Source organism: Neoarius graeffei, chromosome 23 (genome assembly GCF_027579695.1).
Source record: "Neoarius graeffei isolate fNeoGra1 chromosome 23, fNeoGra1.pri, whole genome shotgun sequence".
Lineage (NCBI taxonomy): Eukaryota > Metazoa > Chordata > Actinopteri > Siluriformes > Ariidae > Neoarius > Neoarius graeffei.
In genome coordinates, this window is record NC_083591.1 from 8555263 (window position 1) to 8565323 (window position 10061).

The following is a 10061-nucleotide window of genomic DNA, read 5'->3' on the forward strand; positions in this document are numbered from 1 at the left end:
GCATGCGTGTCTCTTTATGAATGCATGAATAATTCCTGCTAGATGTTTATTTATTCGGAGATAAATATCCAAAGCAGTCTGTGAGGTTACCTCAAGGTGTGCTTAAAATACAGCACAAGAGAACAACATGAAGCTAAGTGATAAATTATGTAGCGCTATGAAGTCGTGACCTCACACTTACTGAAAGTGCAAGGGAAACCCTCTTTCACCATAGCAACTGCTTCCACTCATTCTTTATCACTGTACTTCACACAAGACTTTTCTTTTCCTATACTGTATGTTCAGATAATTACAAAGTTTATGACTCGTTTGTGGGGCGGCACGGTGGTGTAGTGGTTAGCGCTGTCGCCTCACAGCAAGAAGGTCCGGGTTCGAGCCCCGTGGCTGGCGAGGGCCTTTCTGTGTGGAGTTTGCATGTTCTCCCCGTGTCCATGTGGGTTTCCTCCGGGTGCTCCGGTTTCCCCCACAGTCCAAAGACATGCAGGTTAAGTTAACTGGTGACTCTAAATTGAGCATAGGTGTGAGTGTGAATGGTTGTCTGTGTCTATGTGTCAGCCCTGTGATGACCTGGCGACTTGTCCAGGGTGTACCCTGCCTCTCGCCCGTAGTCAGCTGGGATAGGCTCCAGCTTGCCTGCGACCCTGTAGAACAGGATAAAGCAGCTAGAGATAATGAGATGAGATGACTCGTTTGTGCTGTCTGATGACATGCATGTGGTGTGTGGTTTTGTGTTTGTGTGTGAGTGTGTCTGTTAAGGCCAATTTATGCTGACAACCCAGTCCTCGCAGATGGTGTCACAGATGGCGTCTGCGTAGCCCCCCCCCTTCGCAGACGCTCTGCGCGCACCTCCCAAAAATTGTGACCACCGCAGAAGCCTCGCAGACAAGAGGGCTCTGATTGGTCCACTCTACATCTGCTGTACACGCACTTCCGCTTCCCTACTTTCCCGGTTTGGTTTGTTTTCACTACCGCCATTTTTAAAAACACGAGCGAAGATGGAGCAGCACGAAGAGCGGTTGATCGAGGAATTACGTACATCTATACGACTCCAGTTCTAGTCATTATAAGTAACTGGAGGATAAACACTCCACTAACCACACCCACCAACTACTCCTAGTGATTTTGCAACTTCGCGCCCCCTTGCGTTGTGGCGGTGTATAACATCGTGCATGCCTATTACTCCCTGCTCAATGATAAATTACAACTGTCTGCGAAAAGCTATCTGCGAAAGCCTTGTCGCAAGAGCATGCAGAGGCCCTTAAGGCCAATTTATGCTGACAACGCAGTCCTCGCAGATGGTGGCGCAGATGGCGTCTGCGTAGCCCCCCCATTCGCAGACGCTCTGCGCGCACCTCCCAAAAATTGTGACCACCGCAGAAGCCTCGCAGACAGCGTCGCAGACAAGAGGGCTCTGATTGGTCCACTCTACATCTGCTGTACACGCACTTCCGCTTCCCTACTTTCCCGGTTTGGTTTGTTTTCACTACCGCCATTTTTAAAAACACGAGCGAAGATGGAGCAGCACGAAGAGCGGTTGATCGAGGAAGTACGTACATCTATACGACTCCAGTTCTAGTCATTATAAGTAACCGGAGGATAAACACTCTACTAACCACACCCACCAACTACTCCTAGCGATTTCGCAACTTCGCACCCCCTTGCGTTGTGGCGGTGTATAACATCGTGCACGCCTATTACTCCCCGCTCAACGATAAATTACAACTGTCTGCGAAAAGCTATCTGCGAAAGCCTTGTCGCAAGAGCATGTAGAGGCCCTTAGTAGGCTATAGGTGCATATGGTCTATGGTAGGAGCTAGTTTGTGAATATCAGTGCAGGATGTGTGTATGTGTGCGCATGTGTGCTTGCAGATAGACAGTATTTCTGATCCATATATTTGAAGGGTTCAGCTGAGTTATTTTAAGAAACTCAAAACTTCTGAAATCGACATTTACAGCTCAGCAGTCTGAACTTTTTAAACTGAGACAAAGTGGAATTTTTAAACACAGATCTGTTTATTCATAAGATCAATAACTAAGTACACCAAGACTGATTCTATTTAATACGTAGGTTGTACGTACAAAAGTATTCGATACTTATAGTATACTGTAGTTTATTCATTTTGAGTTCCTTCTTCGTGCATTCTGAGCAGTGCTACACAAACAGAATCAATAAATAAAGAAACTAATGCATGTTTCTGAAGACCAAATTTTTTTAAAACGGAAGAAGAAAGAAAGGAGAAGGAAGGAAGGAGAAGAAGAAAATCAGGACGGGCTGTGAGCATGTAGAAATGTCCACATTCTTTACATGGGGTGTGAATTCAGGATCTGACAGTTCCTCAAACTCAGCTATATCACTTGTGTCCATAATTGGCCTCAACTAAAAATGAACTAGGCATGGTTTTTAAAGTCTTCTCACGCAGATACTGTATTGTTTTATGTAGCTAACTGCCTGTGGTATTTCCTAAAGAATGTATGACTAGGCTATACAGCTGTGGATCACCATTAAAAGTGGTCTCTTAATTTTTTTTTTTTCCATAGCTGTATTTCCCAAAATAGTAGCTGAATATAAAACACTGTAACTCTGAGTAAGTAATTAGTAAGGATGCTGTAAATGCATGTTAATGAGCATGGGCTTCCTTTATCCCACAAGCTTCATATCTGACTGCTCACGCAATTTTTTTGCTGCATCCAGTGGGATCACAGCCCCAATGCACACCTCTGGATGCTCTGCGAACCCATCTGGCAAGCTTTCTTTAAAATAAGAAATTAAAAAAAAAAACGGAAGGGCACTCGGTGGAGTGCATATCTCCACCAAGCCACATGTTATCAACATCAAAATCAAATCTCTTAACCCTACGATAATACTAAAAGTTTCCACCAAATTTCATCCAAATTCGTTCACTAGTTTTTGAGTTACATTGGGAACAGCCAAAAAAAAAAAAGAGGCAAAAACATAACCTCCTCCAAGAAAGTTGGCGGAGGTAAAAATTAATAGTTCACCTCTTATATGCATCTGTATCTGTTTCAAACATATTCTGAATAATGGTCATATTTGAGAGCACTTTTCAGATTAAAAAAGAAAACATAATGAAGGCTACTGGGTTTCAGGCCATTTATCCCACAAGCTTCATATCTGACTGCTCACGCAATTCTTTTTGCTGCATCCAGTGGGATCACAGCCCCAATGCACACCTCTGGATGCTCTGCGAACCCATCTGGCAAGCTTTCTTTAAAATAAGAAATTAAAAAAATAAAGTGGAAGGGCACTCGGTGGAGTGCATATCTCCACCAAGCCACATGTTATCAACATCAAAATCAAATCTCTTGACCCGAAGATAATACTAAAAGTTTCCACCAAATTTCATCCAAATCCGTTCACTAGTTTTTGAGTTACATTGGGAACAGCCAAAAAAAAAAAAAGAGGCAAAAACATAACCTCCTCCAAGAAAGTTGGCAGAGGTAAAAATTAATAGTTCACCTCTTATATGCATCTGTATCTGTTTCAAACATATTCTGAATAATGGTCATGTTTGAGAGCACTTTTCAGATTAAAAAAGAAAACATAATGAAGGCTACTGGGTTTCAGGCCATTTATCCCACAAGCTTCCTTTATCCCACAAGTTTCATATCTGACTGCTCACACAATTATTTTTGCTGCATCCAGTGGGATCACAATCCCAATGCACACCTCTGGATGCTCTGCGAACCCATCTGGCAAGCTTTCTTTAAAATAAGAAATAAAAAAAAAAACTGGAAGGGCACTCGGTGGAGTGCATATCTCCACCAAGCCACATGTTATCAACATCAAAATCAAATCTCTTGACCCTACGATAATACTAAAAGTTTCCACCAAATTTCATCCAAAGCCGTTCACTAGTTTTTGAGTTACATTGGGAACAGCCAAAAAAAAAAAAAGAGGCAAAAACACAACCTCCTCCAAGAAAGTTGGCGGAGGTAAAAATTAATAGTTCACCTCTTACACTACCGTTCAAAAGTTTGGGGTCACCCAGACAATTTTGTGTTTTCCATGAAAAGTCACACTTTTATTTACCACCATAAGTTGTGAAATGAATAGAAAATATAGTCAAGACATTTTTCTGGCCATTTTGAGCATTTAATCGACCCCACAAATGTGATGCTCCAGAAACTCAATCTGCTCAAAGGAAGGTCAGTTTTATAGCTTCTCTAAAGAGCTAAACTGTTTTCAGCTGTGCTAACATGATTGTACAAGGGTTTTCTAATCATCCATTAGCCTTCTGAGGCAATGAGCAAACACATTGTACCATTAGAACACTGGAGTGATAGTTGCTGGAAATGGGCCTCTATACACCTATGGAGATATTGCACCAAAAACCAGACATTTGCAGCTAGAATAGTCATTTACCACATTAGCAATGTATAGAGTGGATTTCTGATTAGTTTAAAGTGATCTTCATTGAAAAGAACAGTGCTTTTCTTTCAAAAAGAAGGACATTTCAAAGTGACCCCAAACTTTTGAACGGTGGTGTATATGCATCTGTATCTGTTTCAAACATATTCTGAATAATGGTCATATTTGAGAGCACTTTTCAGATTAAAAAAGAAAACATAATGAAGGCTACTGGGTTTCAGGCCATTTATCCCACAAGCTTCATATCTGACTGCTCACGCAATTCTTTTTGCTGCATCCAGTGGGATCACAGCCCCAATGCACACCTCTGGATGCTCTGCGAACCCATCTGGCAAGCTTTCTTTAAAATAAGAAATTAAAAAAATAAAGTGGAAGGGCACTCGGTGGAGTGCATATCTCCACCAAGCCACATGTTATCAACATCAAAATCAAATCTCTTGACCCGAAGATAATACTAAAAGTTTCCACCAAATTTCATCCAAATCCATTCACTAGTTTTTGAGTTACACTGGGAACAGCCAAAAAAAAAAAAGAGGCAAAAACATAACCTCCTCCAAGAAAGTTGGCAGAGGTAAAAATTAATAGTTCACCTCTTATATGCATCTGTATCTGTTTCAAACATATTCTGAATAATGGTCATGTTTGAGAGCACTTTTCAGATTAAAAAAGAAAACATAATGAAGGCTACCGGGTTTCAGGCCATGGCCTGAAGGTTAGAGAAGCAGCCTTGGGCCCAAAGGGTTGCTGGTCCAATTCCTGGAATCGGCAGGAAAAGCATGAGGGAAGTTAAGTGAATGAACAGCACTTTCCTCTCCCTCTGTATCGTAGCTGAAGTGCCCTTGAGCAAGGCACCCAATCCCTAACTGCTTGGGTGCTGTAGCATAGCTGCCCCTGGACCCCTGTAAGGGTATATTTTATTTTCTCTAATTGTATGAATTGTGTTACATCGCTAAACCACAAAGACGCTTTGGGTGGGTTTTTTGATTTCCAGTGTAGTAATATTCTTTTGTGTGCAAGCAGCGTCATAAAAGCAATTATGTTTTTATAACTTTTCCATAATGTTGCATGTCTCCTGTCTGTTGTACCAAATATGCACTGCAAAAAATTAAAATCTTAGGAAGTTTATTTGTCTATTTTCAAGTCAAAACATCTAGCCACCCTTATTATAAGACATAATTGCCCAACAAGCAAAACCTCATTTAGCTAGAAAGGCTAGTTTTTAGGGAGGCACGGTGGTGTAGTGGTTAGTGCTGTCACCTCACAGCAAGAAGGTCCGGGTTCGAGCCCCGTGGCCAGCGAGGGCCTTTCTGTGCGGAGTTTGCATGTTCTCCCCGTGTCCGCGTGGGTTTCCTCCGGGTGCTCCAGTTTCCCCCACAGTCCAAAGACATGCAGGTTAGGTTAACTGGTGACTCTAAATTGACCGTAGGTGTGAATGCTTGTCTATGTGTCAGCCCTGTGATGACCTGGTGACTTGTCCAGGGTGTACCCTGCCTTTCGCCCGTAGTCAGCTGGGATAGGCTCCAGCTTGCCTGCGACCCTGTAGAACAGGATAAAGTGGCTACAGATAATGAGATGAGATGAGGCTAGTTTTTAGACAGTCCATCTTGAAAATCTTGTATAGACAAAATGTCTTGAAAAAGTCTTATTTGGAGCACCTTTGAAAATAAAACAAGTTTTTTTTAAAACAAGTAAGTACATTTTGGACATTTGTCAAATGCGGTTCATCTTGTTTCAAGAAAAAAAAAAGTACCCTATGCTTGTTTTGGGAATAAATGAACTTTACTGAAATCTTTGAATCTAGTACCCCCCCAAATGCATTGTTGTGGCTCAGGTGGATAAGGCGCCATACCATAAATCCGGGGACCCGGGTTTGATTCTGACCTGAAGTCATTTCCCAACCTCTCCCCGTCTCTCTCCCGCTCATTTCCTGTCTCTACAATGTCCTATCCAATAAAGGTGGAAAATGGCTAAATGTAAGAAGTACGATCTTGTTATAAGAACTATTTTGATTATTTTGAGTTAATCAGATCTTGCATAATAAGTTCCCCAATCTTATTTTGGAATTATTTCATCTAAAAACAGGTTAGATTTTTCATCTTACTTTAAGAAATCTTACCAAGTCAAATTTGACTAGTTCCATTGGCAGATTTTTTTCACCTGATTCAAGCAAATATGCTTTGTTTTAATCTTTTATTTCTTATTTTTGAAAGGCCATTTTTTGCAGTGTGGCCATAGCTGCATTGGGTTGAAGATCAATACTCAAAGCTTCTGGCAGCGTTTTAAAGATGGTAGACCAATAGGTTGCCAGGGCTGGACATGACCAAAACATACGGTATGTGTTAAATCAGCAGGAGTGTTTCGACACCTGTCGCAGCTTGCGTCTGTGTTAAGGTATATTTTAGCCAGTCTTGCTTTGGAGTAGTGGGTGCGATGTAGGATCTTGAATTGTATAATGCTTAATTTGGCACAGGAAGTGCTGTCATTTACTCTTAGTAGAGCGCTCTCCCAAGTGTCATCTTCCAGGTCCTCCCCCAGCTCATCCACCCAGTCTGCCCTGATCTTTGCCAGTGTTGTATTTTTAAAAGAGCTTATACAATCATTAATTCTTGAAATAAGTCTTTTAGGATTAAATGGGGATTTTAACAGATCATCTAAACCAGAAGGCGATGTTATGTATGGAAAGTTAGGATCATGATGTTGAAGGAAGTGGCGGACTTGGAAATATCGAAACAGACCTACACCGAGGGAGGCCAAATTTGTGCGATAAATCATCAAAGCTTGCAAAAATAGAGTTTATGTACATATCCTCAAAATTATGAATGCCACATCTCTGCCAAAGAGTAAATTCAGAGTCTAACCTAGCTGGGGGAAAAAGGTGATTATTGTGTATGGGACTTAGATGGAGAAGGTTTTTAAACCCAAAGTTACATCTAAGTTGAACCCATATTTTGAGGGTGTTTATGACTATAGGATAGGGCTGCGTACCTAAACGTAACATCAGGTACAGGTACCGGTACAGAGGTTTAGGTACAGGTCCGGACCTGTACCTGTACCTGAACAATTTGACAAATTCTTCTGAACTTCTTCAATAATGACAGAAACATTAATAAACTGTTGAGAACTTGTCAGTATCTTTATTCAAAGAAAACCGAACATAACTAGGTTTCCTACCTCACTTCTCAGTCATCCTCTCAGTCTCACACTATAGTTAACTTGGGACAAAAAGTCATAAGTTGTCTCACAGCGAGAAGTGACTACACTAGAGTATTACAGACTACGCGCAGTCCGCGGCCTTTAGCTTACGCGGCAAAATTACACAAAGCAGCAAAGACTGCCAATGCCAGCAAAGGAAAAATGGCTGACCTGCTTTTGAGTCTTTTTGACCAATCAGAACGCTGGATCAGCCAAGCTCTCACAATGTCTCGTGAGACTGTGGCGAGAGGATCTCAAATCAAAGATGGCTCTGATTTCAAGTTTCAGCGCAGCATTTTACGTCTTTTCCAGTGCTAAATTTTCGTCTTTGTAGTAGGATTTACGCATCTTCAGTCACAAAATAAGCAGATACTTGGTGTAAATTTATATCGGTACAGTACTGGTACTTCATGATCCGGTATTTTGGGCCTGTACCGAATCGATTTTCACGGGACAGTACCAGTACACAGTACTGGTACGCAGCCCTACTATAGGACTATTAGTCAGTGCGTTTACATGCACATCCAAATCAAGCTACTGTCGGTAATTGAGCTAAGGGTCCCAGCAGGGGTGCCAGAGAAATCCAATCCTACATGCACACAAGGAAATCGAGCTATTGTGTGAGGTACATTGTGCACCCGAGCCACAGGTGGCGCTACACGCCCCATCGTGTTGGTACACTTCCGGTTGTCGTCATGAAGAAGAGGAGTGATTTCCACTTTACATTCACACCACATGTCATTGCCACCTCTTGGCTACAAACTGTCCTGCCCAGACCACTGTTTTGTAAGACAACTTATTTTGCACAACTGTATATTTTTCTAAAGTCCATTTTTTGCTTACAATTTAACTTGTGTCTTAATAAACACACAAAAAGTTCAATTGTTTTTGTTTTTTGTTTCCTTGTTCCTCCTGACCTCTTCTGCCGCTCGCTACTACTACTGTTGTCATGCCGACCGAGGCTGTTGTGTTTCCCGCTTGTGGTCTCATCACTCGTCACTTCCGGAAGGGAAGTAAGTAGCTCGACTACGTAGCTCGATAGGGTTACATGCACTAAGTAGCTCGGCTACAATCGCATAATCTAGGTCGCGTAGCTCGATTACGAGAAATCCAGTTCGTTTCGATTTCAGCCGAGCTAAGGTGTATCCATGGCATTTAGAACTTCGATTTCAGTCGAGCTACGGCAGAAATTCGATTTTCTCTATGTGCATGTAAACGCACTGAGTGTATTGTAAGATAGAGAGGGGAAGGCTGGAGGTGACCAGGGCTCTAAGAGAGGTGGAGATGCAAGATGCAGCTTCAAGGCGGCACCAGTCTGTATCAGGAGTATGGAGCCAATACATGATTTTTTGAACATTTGAGGACCAAATGTCATCTTCTTTTGCTGCAAAATTAAGATGCAAGTGCGACAGTCAAAGTGTCCAGAAGAACTGTAGCTGGTTCTGGAAGATGCTCAGTAAAACCTACAGCTCATTTCCGCATAAAACTGCACTCATTGGACGTGAGACTACTATTTTTTTTATTTTATTTTAAATGCAAAGGGTCGTCTCACAACAAACATTGACTTTGTTTCATTTATTATGGCTTACTGATTACTCATCTCATTATCTCTAGCCGCTTTATCCTGTTCTACAGGGTCGCAGGCAAGCTGGAGCCTATCCCAGCTGACTACGGGCGAAAGGCGAGATACACCCTGGACAAGTCGCCAGGTCATCACAGGGCTGACACATAGGCACAGACAACCATTCACACCTACGGTCAATTTAGAGTCACCAGTTAACCTAACCTGCATGTCTTTGGACTGTGGGGGAAACCGGAGCACCCGGAGGAAACCCACGCGGACAACATGCAAACTCCTTTCTGTGTGCCCTCGCCGGCCCCGGGGCTCGAACCCGGACCTTCTTGCTGTGAGGCGACAGCGCTAACCATTACACCACCGTGCCGCCGCTTACTGATTCCTGTTTATAGTATTTTTTTTAAACATTGAAACATTTCATTTCATTATTTTTTAAAGCCATTTTTGGTCGACAGCATTTCTTTACATGTGCAAAACCATGGTACGGTATGCCCGAATGCTAAAGTTTCTATGCTTCATTTATTTTTGTCCTGATAAAACTTTACTGTATGTCAGTACTGGTGTTAGAATTTGTATTCAAGGCCATTAGGAAAAAAAAAAGAAAGAAAGTCATTTGTATTAAAAATGCTGTATTTCTATCCTTTTGCATACGGACACTTAATGTAAACTGAATCTCCAAAAGTCTGGTGGATTTTAGTGCAGCTGCTTACAAGCTAGAAATTCTCCACAGCACCAAAGAATTATCAAAGAACAACTATGCGGAGTTTCCATAAAAAGGAGACGGAGCAAAGTGTCGGCGATCCAGCACGTTACAGAAATCATTAAACATTCAGGAACGGCACACATAAGGGTTTTGAAGTTTTTACACGATCGGTTCAGTCCTATTTAAATCATACTCTTTGC